Here is a 16,937-nt window from a genome sequence, read left to right as displayed (position 1 = left end):
CCCCCCCCCATTTCCATTCTTTCTTCTTTTGTTTTCTTTTCTTTTTCTGTGTGTGTGCTCTTCTTGACATCAGGAATACCAGGTCTGTAAGTTTATTATGTTCCCGTGCATATTCAGCGAGCACGAAGTGGCATTTAGAGAGGCTTGGCCTCGCAGAGGTCTGCGATTCTCCCCCTCGTCCTGTTTGGATAGGTTTACCATCAGCGGGTGCATGGCTGCTGCCTGAAGTGTTCATATGGCTCTGATTTGGGATCCCTCTGTTTCAGTGAGCCGCTCTAAAGCGCGTAAAACCCCACGGGTCTCACCCGGAGACTGTGACAGCAGCTTCGAGGATTTCTCCATTATTCACCGTATCACCGACCTGAAACGAGCATTATTTGAAGATCTCTACTCCATTTTCCACGTTTTTCTTTTTCTTTTTTTTTTTCAGTTACTGCTGCTTAAAAATAATTTCAACATAACTTTTATTGAGAAGAGGTTTAACATTGAACGCTGATAAACTGTCAAAAAAATGAAGGGAAAAAAACATATTCAAGACGAGCTTTGTTTGTGTTTTTATTTTATTTTATTTATAGCTATTTATTTTATATTCGAGGTTTTGGAATTTGATCTTCAACACTTTCAAGGTACTAAAGTCTGTCTGTTACCTGCAGTTTAATGCGTTTAAAATAGATAGTAAAATGTGCACAGATATCACCTAATCGTTTTTGACGTTACTTAATGAATATACACGTAAAAATGACATCGATCTTTTGAAAGTACACATTTCTAATATTTCTTATCTTCGTGTCTGTCGATTTTTCAATGTTTCATGTTTTTTTGGACAACAAATACAATACAATAAAAAAACGAAAAAAAAACAAGGATAATGCTAGGGTGCCGATGTTTTTTCAAATATTAATTTTGTAGTATTTTAGTTTTTATATTTGGACTTGTCAATTTATTATTATTATTATTATTATTATTATTATTATTATTATTATTATTGCATTATATAGTAGCAGACTCTTAAAATACTTTACCATACAGTGTCACACACACACACACACACACACACACACACACACACACACACACACACTGAGCATACCATACTCATGCACAGGCGCACACACACACATACATACAGACATTGGGGGAGAGAGAGGATGGATTCAGACAGACAGGGGGAGACAGACAGACGCTTACGTTCGCTGCTTTGGGGCGATCTTTACGTGTTTTTAATGTTTATTGGTCCAAATCGCTGTGATCAGGATGAAACGATCTGCACAATCAACTAAAGACAGCAAAAAAACAACAACAACAACAAAAAACATCTGCGATATTTTCTAAATATTGACAGGAGAATTAAGGTTTAACAGATCTATTTCCGAAGGAAAAAAAAAATGTTAAATGTGTTTTTTGAATAATGCATAGGATCTTTAATAGGGTAGTACTGACAGGGCGAGTAAATGCATGAGAGAGGAGAATTGATATGGCTTCTTGTTTCTCATGTAAATGAAGCACACTGACCAGACGGTCGGTCCACATTTATTCTGCTCCAAACTCAAAAATCAGAAACACCAGCCGCACTGGGTTGTGTATTTTTAAAAAAAATTTTTTTATTTTTTCTATTTCACAGATCTGGTGTTAGGTTTGCCTCTAATGTGCTGTTTTGCTTGTAGTTACTGTAGCTTCTATGAACGGATTTTACATTTCTATAAACAAAATTATAAAGAAAAGAAGCAAACGGTCAGACGATGTGTCACCTTTCAGAAAAAATTTTAATATGAACATTTTATTTGAACAATATTTAGCAAAGGCAGCATCAGCATCATAGTGCATCTGAATAAACCGGGAACAGGTGAAGTCATCATAGGAAACAAAAGTATGTTATTCACAAAGATACGAAACAGGTAAACAAATTACAACTTAAACAGATTAGGAAAATATAAACAGCAGGAGACAAAAAAAAAAAAAAAACAAGAAAAGCTGTGCATTTGAAACAAAATAAAAAATGAGTAAATGATTGAAAAGGTCCGATAAAAACATTCAGTATAGCACGGACAAAATCTGTTAATACAGAAAAAACAACATTTGGCCAAATGTAACAATTGACAACATTGTATCCTCTCAGAAAGGTTCTGTGCTAACCATCAACTGGGCACAACGTGAAGATCAAAAATGAATCAAATATATATCTATGGATATAATGGGAGATATGAGAGAATAAGACTGAAGAAATGCCTTTCATTAAAAAAAACAACAACAAAAAAACAAAAACAAAAAAACAAAACTCAGGTTTGTTAAAGCCACGTTTCCCATATCCACCAGGGACCGGCTTAGAAACATGATGCTGGACGTTGCATCACCTGACATACATTTTAATTATACCACAAAAGTTTGCTCATAAAATATAAAATAATGACAAACCTAATTGTCTTTTTTTTTAGAATAATATTATTTTTAATTTCTGAATCGGCTGTTTGCAGTTTAGTCCCACTTATTTCGTTTAAGTTCATGTTTAATCGAAGCTGGACCCTTGCCACACCTCACTCCTCCACTTAAAACATGCTCTTTACTCATTAGAATAGTTTCAGAAACTTCTACACACCACTGTGAAAAAAAAAATAATTGTGAATTTGAACAGCGTTGAACTTCCCAAAACGATCGCCTTTTTAACTTATATTATCAGATTAACCCGATTGGCGTTTTTAGATAACGTGAGATCCTCTTGGAGGCGGTTTGAACCGCAGCACAGTGTTGGCAGGTAAAGGTAAAGGTGCGCTTTGGCAGAGACCAGTTGGTCCGCATGCGCCTGCCTCGCTGTGAAACAGTTGATGCTCTGCTTGATCCCAGTGGTCAGGCTGAACATAAGAGGGCGCTCCCATTGCACCTGGCTGAGCTGCCCTATCCACCCCAGACACAGGGAGAGCTGGACGCCATGCTCCCATGTGTGATGTGGGGGTAAACAGTGCTGTCTTAACTGCTTTATACGATAGGAAACTATATATATATATATATATATATATATATATATATATATATATATATATATATATATATATATATATATGAATCAAATCAGCATGAAAATAAGAGCCGCGTGTACTTGAAGATGCTTAAGTCTAGTGAAAGTGCGCACTAACTTTATTGAAATAGAATAATGTGCGACGCCTTTTTCCTGCATCTCCAAGAGACGCAAAAGCGAGGCGTTAAAGTCTTCCAGCATCCTGTTATTAGCTCTGCTGAATGTAACATGCTTCTAAATGTTTTCTTCAACCCACCAAAAATAATAATAAAAAAATATATGTACTGTTTTTAAAATCAGGTACGGAGTTCTCATTCTCTCCCAATTTAAATATTTTCAGAGCATAATCTCACTCACTGTGTATTCTAAAGAAACTATGATGCCCTTTTCATCTCTGTTTACCACAGCCTCAACATACAACTCACACCGTGGAGTCGTTAATATTACAGCCTATGAACATCTTAAATCCCCCCAAATCCTTCGAAATATATTAGTCGTTATCTCTTTATAAAGTTATATGACTTTTTCTCGAACACAAATTTTATCTTTAAATACTTTCAACCCTGCTCATTTCCTCTGTTTCCTTTTGTGCTTTGTCTGGGATTGCGCGCGCTCGTGCACGCTCACGCACGCTCGCGTGCGTGCGCGCGCGCCCGCGCCCGGGGCCCACTGCAGAGAATAACTTGTAATTCAATTTGAAAACATTAAAATAAATGTTTCTGACAAGTCGTGCACGTGCGTCTTGCTTGCGACACCCCCCCCCCTCCTCCTCCCCTGTCCTCCCTCCCATCTCTTCAAGGAGCGATTATATGGGGCTTGGCCCTCCGTCTGAATGCGCTGTTTTTGTTTCTGGCAGCTCTGGTGATGGTCAACCACTTCCACGCGCCCTCGCATCCACGCAGCACTTTGCATTTCAAGCCACTCTGGCTTTCTTTGTCACATCCACGGGCTGTCATAGCCACAGGTTGCGTTGAATTTGCAATGCCACTCATCGATGCATGCCTATTGAGGCTGGCACGTGGACAGTTATCCTTCCCACTGAGAGGCGCAATTGAATGCTGGCAACACAAAAGCCCCAGACCCTGTCAACCTCCCCCCCCCCCCCACACACACACACACACACCCTCTCTTCTCTTTTCACTCAAGCATAGGCCCTAAAAGCATGAAGGCCTCCGTCTGGCAGCTCCCTTTTTTGATTTAGCCCGCACCGTGCTCAATATGGCCACTGATGGAGTAATGTCAATCAGGCCTTTGCATTAATTTGTAAACTGAAGTTTGCATTGTTGCAGGGCTTTGAGCGAGCGACTGGCTGAAAGCTGCCTCCATGCAAGCCTCAAATTACACCAGACTCTTTTATTATCTGGTAGCCCCCTTTAACTCCTCCAGCACGCTATTTTCGACCTATTCATTTTTACAATCTCCTTCTTCCCGAGAGAGCAGATGCGTCGCAAATCCTCGAGATTCCTGCAGTCTGCCTCTCACACATGCAGCGATTGGGAGGAGAACAAAAAAAAAAAAAAAAAAAAAGCAAGCAGTTTGAGCGATTTATTTATTTAGTTTTTATTTCTGAGGAGGGGGCGGGGGGGCATTCTATACAGCAGATGCTGCGTTGCTTAAAAACAGGTATCAGTGGCTGTCGCTGCTTGTGGACTGCCGAGGAAATGCCGTGTTACAGCACCATATATTTTAGCAGCAGGGAGAGAGAGGAGAGGACAGTGAGGGAGGAAGGGTGAGGGAAAAAGGGAGAGTGTGATGGAAAAGGGTGGGGTAGGTGGGGGGATGTCGGGTCCTGACCATATAGGCTACAATGTAAAAAGTTTGAGTCTCTTCAAAGGAATATATGCTATTGGATCAGTAGAAACGCCGCATCCCGGGAGGGTAGGGGGGTTTCATAACCTCTCTAACCTTTAAGTCAAAGGGCCTTGGAGAACATAAAATATAGTCTATTTATTTCATCAGCCATCCTTCTCAAGCAGAACATCACGGAGGTCTTCAACCGGTGCAGCCTTAAAATAAAAACACACCGGAAAGAATTTCTATCCGGCACAAATATGAAACACACACGCACACACGCACACACACACACACACACACACACACACACACACACACACACACACACACACACACACACCAGGTATTTTTCTTAATCCAGTTATGATTTCTTAAACAGTGCGAGTTTTTAGGTTCGTTCTCAGGCAACATCTAGATACGACAATGTATTTCTTTTATCTATTAACTCTGCATCGGAATTTAGCACGTTGACGTCGTGCACTAACAAATCCGTATTGTTTCCATCAGCAGAAGGCGTTCTGTGAAAGCTGCTGCCTGTGTTCGCGGTAACTTGGGCTCAGCACAGAGAGCTGTTTGCACAGAAAGTGTGTAGAAATGAGACAGAGAGGGGTTGTCCACGTTCTCAAACACCCAACAAAAAATTCTGATTAAAAAGTGCAATGACAGAGTCAAGTGTTTTTTTTTTTTGTTTTTTTTTCCCACTACAGTATCCATCTGGGGGTAAAGGAGGGGGGAATAACGTCCTTAAAAAGTTTGCAAATGTTCAGTTTGCGTAAGTTCTGATCACCTTATAATGATATATCAGACTGATAATGTGGACACTAACACTCTTCTAAAAAAAAAAAAAAAAAAATCCAAAACATACAGCCAGAACCTCAAGAAACGTCCTGATCAGTCTGAGTCACGCATTTTTTTTTTTTTTTTTACAGTTATTATTGTTATTTACGTGAACCCACACGTATTGACAACGTGTTCCTACAAGTTTGCTAACAGATGTCACGATGGCATGCTGGTTCATCACACCTACACTCACAGGTCTTTCTTTCACTGGTGTGCTTGGTAAGAACAAATCTATTCATATTTTTTTTTGCAAATATTTCTTTACACATCTTCTTAATTTTGATTTGAAACATGAACACGTGTATGGAAAAAAAATGCACTGAAGCTTAAGCAGGTATTTCTGAGACTGTACAAACGCAAGCAGCTCTGGTGATTTTCTTTCACTTTTTTGAATGAAAGCAAAATATTCTAAATTGTGCTCTATTCCGAGATATTTTCTTTACGCAAGTGTGTTGCAACAAAATCCGCGTGTGTTGTGAGCTGAGGGTAAAAGGTAAACCATAGACGCTTTTATCAATCCCTTTAAAAATGTGTCTGATTTTTCATTTTAAAGGCAACATTTTATTATTTCAATAAATATGACAAGAGCTTGGATTTTTAGCATTTTATAGTTCTAAATCAATACAACCTATAACTTACGTCTAATAATTAGAGGCACTCATCGGTCTGAGTTGTGTTTTTCTTGTTCTTTATTATAACCTTATGTTCTGAGGAGAAGAAAAAAAAAAGTTAGTTTTTTTTTTTTTTTTTTTTTTTTTTTTTAGAAATTTTCCGGCTGCATCACTCAAGTTGAACTACGTGAACTTTATCGAAGTTAAAACGCCGAAGCTGCGCCGTCAGGACAACTTCATATTAATTTTCTGCTCCCGAACTGAGGTATTTACTCTTAATGCGTAAAATATATATTTACCGGTCCAAATACACAGTTAGCTGTGATAATATGCAGGTGCCACTGGTATTTACTATAAGCTCTGGTCTTTGCAGATTACAACAGCAGCCCTTGCGCCGTGCCAGCTCATGTGTTGCTGCTACTGTACAGTTCTGCGTAAAGGAAGCGCTTTAAACAAGCTTCTATTGTCGCAAAAAAAAAAAAAAGAAAAAAAAAGTTTTTACTTTATTTGCTTATAATCGGTCATTTACATGGTTGTGTGTGGTACAGATTGCCGAGCGTTTCGTCGCTTCCGTTTTGCTCTCAACAGAAAGTCAAAGTTATGATTTTTAATAAGTTGTCAAAGCGATCGCAAAACTCGTCAGAAACGCAACCCCCTGGCTCTACTTTAGAAGCGACTAAAATGCAAGCCGGGAAGTCTAAATAGTTGGAATAAAATCAAGTGGAGTCGCTTTTGTGCCGAAACGGCATATATTATATTTATTTAAAAAAAAAAAAAAAAAACCAAAAAAAAAAAAGCGGTGGAAAAACGTGCGCCAGTGCCGTCGGTGTTCGCCCGCTGAGGCTGCCCGCTCCCGCATTAACTTTCACTGTCTTCCATCTAATCAAACTCTTACTTTCCGCTGTTCGTAATTCCATATTTTCAATTCCTGATCATTACTTTCCTCTTTTTTCTACTTGTATCTATCCCTCCCTCCCTCCCTCCCTCCTCTATCTCCCTCCCTCCCTCCCTCTCTCTCCCGAGCCTCTCTCCTTTGCTGAATCTTATTGATCCAGAAGGCGGCTAATTAGCCCTTCCCTTCGTGCCTGTGTAATGAAGCACATGCGCACTGAATTAATCACAGCCATTTTTTGCAGGAAACTAATTAGCAGGAATAAAGATCCAAAGAGTTTTTTCTTTTCAATCATCAGATCTCACTTTCACCTCTTCCTCGCTCCCTCTAACACAAGACTCATCGCCTGCTTTGCATCCAAATTATTTTTATATCGCCTTTAACAACTAATAGTAGCCTACCTACTTCGGTTTTTTACACTCCGCAACAACAATGATCTTTCTTTTGCCACCCTAAGCGCAAACTGACCAAAAGGAGACTGCCTTGATGGGATCTTTAGCTAAATCATCTCAATACTGGATTAAAAAGCGAGGATCACAAAGCGGCAGCGAGAAATTGTAAGTTTCAACTTTGCGTTTATCTCTTTTTTCCTCTCTTGTTTCCACGATCCTATTCTCTCGCTGTGTGACTTATCTGAACCACTCTGTCTGTTCGTGGGGTTTACCGTCTGGCGGACCCGGCTATATTCTCGCTTTTAGAGAGATGACCGGCGATCACAAGTTCATTTTCATGCAAGATACTTTGCTTTTATTCTCGATCTTCCCTTCTTTCTTTTTTTTTGATCATTCGTATCGTTACCTGTGTTTACATGAGCGTTCCGTCCTCTCCTCCTCTCATGAATGGAAGATAAGAAACGGGCAAGACAGCGATCCACTCCAGAGCAGTTGATCGTAGAAAAACACGGTTTTAAAAACGGATTCGTGTTTTGTTTTCTGCGGTGGGATCGGGGAAATGGGTATGGAGGGCTAATGGTAGTTAAGAGACGTGTTTTAAAGCACAAATGCAACAAGGAGGTGGTGGTGGGGGGGGGGGAAAGCTGTGCAGAGCGGACGAGGGGCAGCGGCAGCTCCACATGAGCGCAGCCCAGGGAAGGAGCTCCAAGTCCAGCCTGTGGGTCCGTGGGCGTCCGGGAAAACACGGGGAGCATCTCTCGCTTTCTGCTCTGTTTTTCTGAACAGATTTGACACTTTCCACATCCAGAGAGTTTCGCCACCGTCGATTTCTAATAAAATCCTCTTCTGGCTGAGGACAGTTTTGTTCGTCTCCGACAACGTCTCTTGTGTGAAATGTGCAATCCCTCCGCCCAGCCTCAGCTCCGTCAGCCGCACACTTTTTCCCCCCCAAACACTTTCTCCGTGTTTTAGCCCCCTTTTTTTTATTTTTACAACAGCTGTTTGCCTCCTTTCGGTGATGTTTTTCACTCGATTCTCGCTCATTCACTGACGAAGTCACATGCAGATCGATTGACAAGCGTGTGTGTGTGTGTGTGTATGTATGTGCGTGCGTGCGTGCGTGCATCAGGGGGGCTCGGTGTTGAGTTGAATGTGGTGTTGGTGTTGTTGATGGGGTTGGGAGAAAAAAAAAACGGAGCACCGGGTCTCCTGCGTGACAAGAGCGGATCAGCAGGACCCCGCACACGGACAGGCTGCGTGACGAGGGATCAGACATGTGGGTTCAGGGAAGAGACGGGGAGGCTGGCTCTGCTGCCTCGAACTATACTCGGCTACCGACTCTGACTTTCAAGGGAATATTTCTTTCTCGTGGAGAGAAAACACAATACTGCCCTATACATCTGATCTTAGGATGTTAGAATTAATGCAAAGTAACCATCGGAAACTTTAGATGGCGGTGCAAGCTGCATCCGCGGGTCGCTTTTAGTTACAGCATTAGTTTATGTAAAAAATAAAATAAAAATAAAAGCAAAAAGCAAAAATAGAATAAAATGCCAAAATACGCAAAATCAGAACAAATCCAGTAGAGAAAAAAAAAAAAAAACTGGCTGCAGGGGGAAAGAGGCCTTTTTTGACAATAACCTCACAAAATAATTAGAGAACACAAGTCATTAAAATGCAAAAATCGCCATAAATGTAATATTTAAACATTGTTTTAGGAAAGAAGGGTTCGAAATACAGACAGATTAAAAAAAAGAAAGGTAGAACGATGATTATTGTTTTTTTTTATCCCAGAGAAAAACAGGAAAAAAGGGGAAGCATTTTTTTTTCTTTTCTTGCGATGAACAGAGACAGTGGCAGGATATCTACTGTTGGGGTAAAAGCTGAAGGCTGAGGTGGTGGTGGTGGTGGGGTGGCAGTAGTGAGTGTGTTTGCGGGGAGTGCAAAGGGGTGTGGATGTGGGGGTGGGGGGTTTAGGTCAGACAGCAAGAAACAGGGGAACAGGGGTCATGGAGTGAGTACAGAGATAAAAAAGAAAGAGAAGGAAACCCCCTCGCAAACAGCCAAGAGGATAATGGGGAGAGAGTTGGGTCTGGCTGGGAGAAAAAGGCTGATCTGAGTTGTTGGTTGGGGGGTTTGTGTGTGTTTTTTTTATTATTATTATTTTTTGGAGCAGGTAGAACTCAGATAAAAATAAAAAAAAAGAAGGGGGCTCACTGTTGTCAGCATCTGTGGGATTACGGATTTATTTATTGATGAGAGAATCAAAAAAATGGGGCCGGCTTTGATAAAAATTAATCACCAAGCAGGGTGAGAAACTCCATCTACAAATGAAGAGGAGGGGAGGGCTGTTAGGGTGGGAGAGCAGAGAGGTCAGATGGCCATGGGCCATAGAGGAAGAGGTCAGGTAAATGGATCCCTGCTTTTCATACAGGAGATGGGAGGGAAAAGGGAAGCAAGATTCTGGCTCTCTTTGGAAATAGTCACAATTCGAAATGACTTTTCATAATTCGGTTCTGCCTTCTTTGGATTTTCTGACACTGGCTTTTTCATCACTGCTTCATTTGCCTGCAGTGGCAACTTCAGATTGCCACGATCAGAAACTTATAGATGCTCTGTAGGACAGGAAGGCCGCTTCTCCCCTCTACCCCCACCAAAAAAAACAAAACAAAAAAAACAAACAAAAAAACCCACCAATGATCTCCCTTCCTGCACCGTTTGACAGGATAGCACTCCTCTCCTCCTCCTTCCCATCTTCCTCCTCCTTCTCTCCCTCCTCTGTTACAAAACAAAGACAGCAGAAAATGTTTACTGTCATTGCCCCTGCCTGTTTTTTTTTTTTTTTTCCTGTCTTGCCACATTCTCATATTTATGTTTAATTATAACAGTTCCAGGAAAAGGTGTGGAAATGTCATGGGCTTTATTTTTTTCCATGTACTCTCTACTCACAAAATGCATGCATCCAGGTGTTCTGTTTGGTGTTGGTGGCAGCAGTTCCAGAATCCTTAACTCGGAATTATTTTCCACTGAATTCCAATTAGACAGTGACGGTTCGAAAAGAGGCATTTGATAAAAAATAAATACGTCCAAAATAGGTTCATTTTTTTTTTTAAAACATTCACCTTTCAATCTTTTATTTGTTATAGTCAAATTTTATTTAAACGTAATTTAGCAACATTCTGGTACATTTTAATCTGAGGGGGAAATGAAAGGACTTCTCACTCATGCTTCCCTCCATTTTGGTTCATTTTGTCGTTGCATGTTTTAATTATTTATTCAATTTATTTTACATACATCCGTGATTGCACGTAGCTCGCTTGTTTTTTTTTTTTTTTTGAAGATGCAGATGTGAATGTGACAACATTCTTCAATTTTATTTAAATGACTAGAGGAGCTTTGTTTGCAGCCCTTCTGCATTTAGTAGCTGCGTTAAAGTGCAGATGTGAGGTGCTGTGGCTGCTTCTCGTAGGGAGGTCGTTGTGTTGAAACGTCAGTGGCCATTGAATCTGCATTGTCCACCGTTTGCACTTGACCCACGTCTGTAGCAGCATTTGATGCGAGGTATATTTAGAAAATTCAGATGCCATTTAACTGTATGAGTGGGAACAGAGCGTCCAGCAGTTGGGTAAATGAGATAAAGGGGGGAGCCGCAGTCGTCACGGATTGGCTTGCTTTTTGGTTTGGCGTGAGACAGAGGAGAGCTGGGGGTTTTGGGGGGGGGGGGGTTACACAGAGAAAGGAGAGACAGTGCCTCTGGCTGTCATAACCCCTTCGCCTCCACACACACACACACACATACACACACACACTCACCGGTGCGTCTCGTTCTTCCTATCTCATTCTCGGCATCTCTGCATATTTCCCCCTTCCTCGACTCCCACCTCTTCGTGTTCGGGATGTGGCACTGTGGGGGGAAATCGGTGCCACGTCTTCGGTCGGAGGGAGCCCTCTTTGGGTGAGGAGCTGGCTGGGAGCATACGTGCAATAATCAGCAAAGAAGCAGTGAGAACTGCATGGTAGATACGTATGCACATAAAGGAGAATTAAAGAGTGTGTGTGTTTTATTAGATTTTTTTTTTTTGTACTTATTAACACAATTGTTTTAATTCACCTTTTTGTTTTCTTATTTATTTCCAATGTCTCCAAATAAGTTGCAGGTCGTTTCCAATTAGTTCCCCTCTTCCGAGACACAGCATCATAAAATGCCTGTAATTGTGTCGAGTGTGTATTCTCTGAAACCCAAAAGCCGGAGCAGGCGTCTTGTCTCCACCATTAGCCGTATGGATGTTTGGATGAGTGCGACTGACAGACACAGATGATGGGCTTTTCATCTGATGTATGCTTTTCAATACGACCGACTCTTCCAGTCATGCTGCATCTGAGTCCGGCAAACACTCGTCATGGCTGTCAGAATGGGGTTCAAGCTGCTCGGGGTCGTGGGGGGGGCTCAACACTGTGAGTGGGATGGATGCGATGGTCAGGTGTGTTTATGTAGGCATGCTTACAGTGTGAATGAATCCTCCACCTGATCCTTAATCCCAGCAGTCCAGAGTGTCCTCTTCATCTGCAGAGAGCCCCCTATCCCCAGCTTGTCTCTAAAATTCCCCCCCCTCCTTCATGTTTCCTTTAGAGTTCGCCTCTTTTTTTTATTTTTTATTCCTCCTCACTGTCGACTGTCTTTTATCTTTCTGAAGTGAAGTTGGCGGGGTTTCTTGTGGTTTGTTCTTTCACAACATGTTACCGTGTTAACAATCTTGGTTAAATCATTGTGGTAGACAAGATTTATGACTGAGAAGATGCACATGTGTCACAGCCTGTGTACGCAAGCACGCGCGCGCTTGTGTGTGTGTGTGCGTGTGCGTCTGTCTGTGCAGCAGCAACGTCCAGATTTATTTGTATGCCGACATTGTAAATAAATCAGTTTTCTTTTAAGTGTGCTATGTCAAGGTCTTCTCATGGCATAGCTGTGGTTTTAATCAATATTTTGGCAAGCTTACAGGAACAAGCTGAATTTAGGTGTCATGCAGCAACCACATTCTGATTGTCTACTAGTCATAATGTGAAAAAATAGGTGAAGCTCAAAAGCAAAAGATGCTTTTTTTTTGTTTTTCCCACCCTTCACTCGTGGATACTGTCGAGATGACAGAATGGGGTTGAACAATGTGTGAAATATTTATTTTAAAAAAAAATAATTCTATTTCTTTTCTTACAATGAATTAAAGGTGTTGCATTGAGAGAAACACAATATAATATGCTCTTGTGTCCTTGAGTTGAATGCTACTACTGGAATAGGTTTATTATTATGCTTGCCAACCAAGCTTTTTCTTAGACTCTGCTATCATCGTACTTATAAACTCTGTTTTTATTTTTTGTTGTTTTTAATTTTTTTTTCTGGTTTGCTTTACTGACTGAGAGTCGAATTTCTGTGTGATGCAAGTCCATCCATGACTGGCAGCATTCTCAAAGTGTGTGTGAGTGCATGCGTGTGTGTGTGTGTGTGTGTGTGTTGTGGTAAAGCAGTGTGCTGACTCCATCCTGTTTGAAGCAGCAGGAGCAGCGGCTAGCTCTCGTGCTCTGAGATGTGTCTGCGGAAGCTGCGTATGCCAGTATGCCGGTCAGGCAGGGATGACGGCGAACGCTCTGAGGGCTGCAAAAAATTAAAACGGAGCTGCATCCCGACCACCCTCCCGTCCTCTACCCCCATGCTGCTCCTCATAAGCCCACCCTTCTTTTTGGACCCTGGAGGCCAACATTCCACCCTCCGCGCTGGTGCTTATCATCACAAAGGACAGAATGCATAAAACATGGAGGACGCTTAGACAGAGGCTGCCCAGGTCGCCTCTTTCTCCCTACGCCGAGCCGCGGAACAATGTGCGGGCCCCTCTGGCCTGTGACTCTGACGACACACACGCCATCTTTTTTGTCCTCCCCCTGTTCCTTTGTCATGCTCTTCCTCTTCCTCTGTGTTACTGTGCTCTGTGGAGTGATAACTGCCCTCGCATTGTTTATCTGTGTCTGTGAAATCTCCATTGTGTAACCCAAATGTAAGTGTGTGCGAGCGCGCGCGCACGGCTGCTTGAGAGAGTGACAGCTCTAACAAATTGGCACTGCCACAGCTGCACTGCTCCTGCTTTCATGCTTCGTGTTATCTGTTGCTTTATGAAGTTAAAGAATAAGAATTTGGATTTTTATATTTTGAGAAAAACATAGTGTTTGTCTTCTGAGAGACAAAGATTCGACTGACTGAATATAAACTGCTTTGTAAACCGGTGAGAAATAGGATATGTTTTGAAGAAGGTGGGCCATTGCTGTCAGATTGTTCGTTTTTTTTTTTTTAGATAATCTCTATTATATTTTGGTGGGTCACTCAATGTTGCAATGTCATGCTTTGCGTGTGTGTGTGTGTGTTTACAATTAGATTTTGTCTGTTTGAAAAAAAAAAACTATTAAAAGTAGTAATAATAATATTTTCCTTGCAGTATTTATATAACTGCTCTGCCACAACCTGTGGGTGCTTATTATTTTCAATGAGGCAGATAGACAAATAGATTGTATTATTTCATGTTGGGTGGGTTATCATTTTTTGTGTGTGTGTGTTTTGCAAGATCCAGGCCAGAGCTCAGTTTTTGACCTCACATTTACCAATTTAAACTTGTCTTAGCAATTGTAGATGGAATTGGTTCAGTTTTCCCCCGTCCCTGTGTGTCTGATAAGCCACGGCTGCAGGAATGCACTGCTGGGATGTGCTGGACCCCAGCAGGTCTGTGGCACTTCCTCTCTGTGTACCTCACAGCTTATCCTCCCCAGGATTATAGAGAGAAGAAAAGAAAAGGGCGATGGCAGGAGCACTCCTTCTCCCTCTCACACACACACACACACACCCTCTTTCCCAATTTTTTTTTTTTTTCCTTAAACACACGCACAAAAATCTTAACAAAAAGAGTAATTCACTTGCAAATGTGTAGTTCCCTGTTTGAGGAGAGAAAAGGAGACTGGGAGGGGCATGTGTGGAGAGATGTGGAGAAGAAGGCTGTGATGTGCTTTGGTATGAAGCTGAGGTTCGGTTACTGTCTCTGGGTGGTCACAAAAACAAACTGACCTCTACTAAATATTTATAGATTATCTTAGGATATTTGTTAAATATATATTTAATTTTTGTTAGAAAAAAAAAAGAAAGAAATAACTGTTGTAGCTATGTGTACTTTGGAGCTGCTGTAATAAGACAGGTAGATTGTGCAGGATGTGGCTGTCGCTCCACTATCTTCCCCTGAGGCATCTGATGCTGTTGGCTCAGTGTCGTAGGCCACTGATCTGCCAGTAGTGAAGGGGTTAAGAAGCAAGGATAGCCCTCTTTTGTCTCTGCGGCCCTCTTTGCCATTGTTGTGGTGGAATTGAGCTCGGTGCACCTCACTTGACCACAGCAAAGCAATAAAATGGCCTCTAAGTGCTGCAGCCTCCATAGTCCTCTGAAGTGTGCTCTCTTTCAGCTTCTGCTGCTTTATTTCTTCTCTTTTCCTGCATCGCTGTGCAGTGTGTTTGCGCCGCATGCCTACATATGCTGCACATCCTTGTTTTTGCTATTATATCTCTTTATTGCTCATGCAAGGCTAGTCCGCGTGAGAATAGGCTCACACAGTGGATCCTTTCTGAGACGTGCACACGTCTGAACGGCGTTTTAGTTCATTTTATTTGCTTTTGTAGCAAACACAGAGTGCTCATAATAAGAGAAGATTATACCAGGTTGTATTAGAAGATATAGATGCGATGGTTCTGTTAGCACCTGCAGTCTTGGGTAAGGGGAAAAAAAAAAAAAGGCTACGTTTTTAAATAACACCTGTGAAAAATGCACGTGTTTAATATTTCTATGATTAAATTCAGCAGAATGCTGATAATCTTGTATATATATTCAGTGGAGTGTTTCTGGCTCTCATGAGTGCCTGTAAATATCTGCACTGATCTGACCGACACCACCGCCAGATCGGCATTATAAAATTGAATGAGGATCTCCCACTGCTATGTCCGGCAAATAAAAGATAGACGATTTGCAGATTTATACGCCCCCAGCTTTGAGCTATTGGTCTACGTGAGTATTTAAAAAAAAAAAAAAAAGAAGAAGAAGAATTTAGATTAGCCATTGGACCAGCGAGACCAACGTTCTCCAAATAATCCAGTTTCTCGGTTTTAGAACGAGCTGCTATACGGCTAAGTGTTAGTGCTTTTGCGTCTGATTGCACAGATGATTGTTTATAGCAGAGTTCCACCTCTGCAGACATTGTAATTAAAAAGAAGATATACTGCATGTGCGCCTGTCGCCATCCTGCCCCATCTCATCTTGTCAAATAAGCATCTAGTGCTTGCAGTGAGCATGTTGGTGGATTTATGAAAGATTCCTCATTGGCTGAATTATAATTGGCACCGTCCGGAGCGTAAACCATTTTTGCCAGGTGTCATACAGGCCGTATTAAATGTTACGCCCTGCTGCAATTAAAGCCATATTTCCTCAAAGCCACATTACATTACACCTTTATGTTTATACCGAGAGGGAGTGGGTGGGGGTCTTTTTTTTTTCCCTTCGTGTGTGCCTCAATCTCTCCCCCTATCCTCTCTTGCTTTTCCTTTCCCTCACAAGAACATGCCTGCTTCTCAAGCTGGATCCCACCGTACCAGAAACAAATGTTGTTTTTCATTTTCTCTGTGTTAAATGAACAAACATGAGGACTTCAGTTCCTCATAATAAATTGATTAGAGAGGGGAAGGTTCCCATGCAGCAACACAAAAACACAGATATTTGTGTATGTAGCCCGAGGAGGAGGATGAGGCATCCTCACAAAAATACATTGATTTAAAAATCGGATGTATATATTTATCCAGTGGCTGTAATTCATTCCATAGCTGATGTTTCATTAAAATGAACAAATACATTTCTGACACTCCGCACTCTCTGACTGTTTTCATTCTGATATCCAGGACCACAGAGCTTAGCTTGGACCAATAGGCTGAGAGGGGGTGGGGGGAGTGAGGGAGATCCCAAGGGGCCGACTGAGGGCTAGACGGTCGCAACAGACTGGTGACCTCGGCTTTGTGACGTCATCTGCCTTGTCTGGTCACCATGGCGTTCATTTTCCCCCTACTGTTTAATGAATGAGGATGGAGTCCCTCGGCTAGCCCACACTGTTGTTATTATTATTTTTTTTTCCTCTCTCCTCCTTCTCTGAATGGGGAGTCTAATAGATGCCTAAGAAAGCGTTATGCACATTTATTATGGCGGCTCGGGTGTAAAGCATCCCCTGTATCACCTCGTCACCTGCTGCACGGCCACAGGTCTGCTATGGCTCAGTTTCGGTTTAATTAAAGGCGACATTTTCAAGCAAAGCTCAACGTTTGACATTTCAGTTTTA

At 41.7% G+C, this 16,937-nt stretch overlaps 1 protein-coding gene across 3 annotated transcripts in view; it reads left to right on the top strand.

Moving 5' to 3' along the window:
- Positions 1-16,937, top strand: part of zfhx3b (zinc finger homeobox 3b) — a 355,565-nt gene that overhangs the window by 205,690 nt on the left and 132,938 nt on the right. The window contains exon 1 of one of the 3 annotated variants that reach the window (XM_015049196.1): positions 7,271-7,704. The exons of the other annotated variants lie outside the window; for them this stretch is intronic. The gene's annotated coding sequence lies outside the window, so the exon portion shown is untranslated. Of the gene's footprint in view, positions 1-7,270; positions 7,705-16,937 lie in introns of those variants that run through there. 3 annotated transcript variants of the gene reach the window in all.

This window comes from Poecilia latipinna, unplaced genomic scaffold (assembly GCF_001443285.1).
Source record: "Poecilia latipinna isolate Pla-1442-1.1 unplaced genomic scaffold, P_latipinna-1.0 Scaffold3, whole genome shotgun sequence".
Lineage (NCBI taxonomy): Eukaryota > Metazoa > Chordata > Actinopteri > Cyprinodontiformes > Poeciliidae > Poecilia > Poecilia latipinna.
This window is presented reverse-complemented; position numbering and strand designations above follow the sequence as displayed.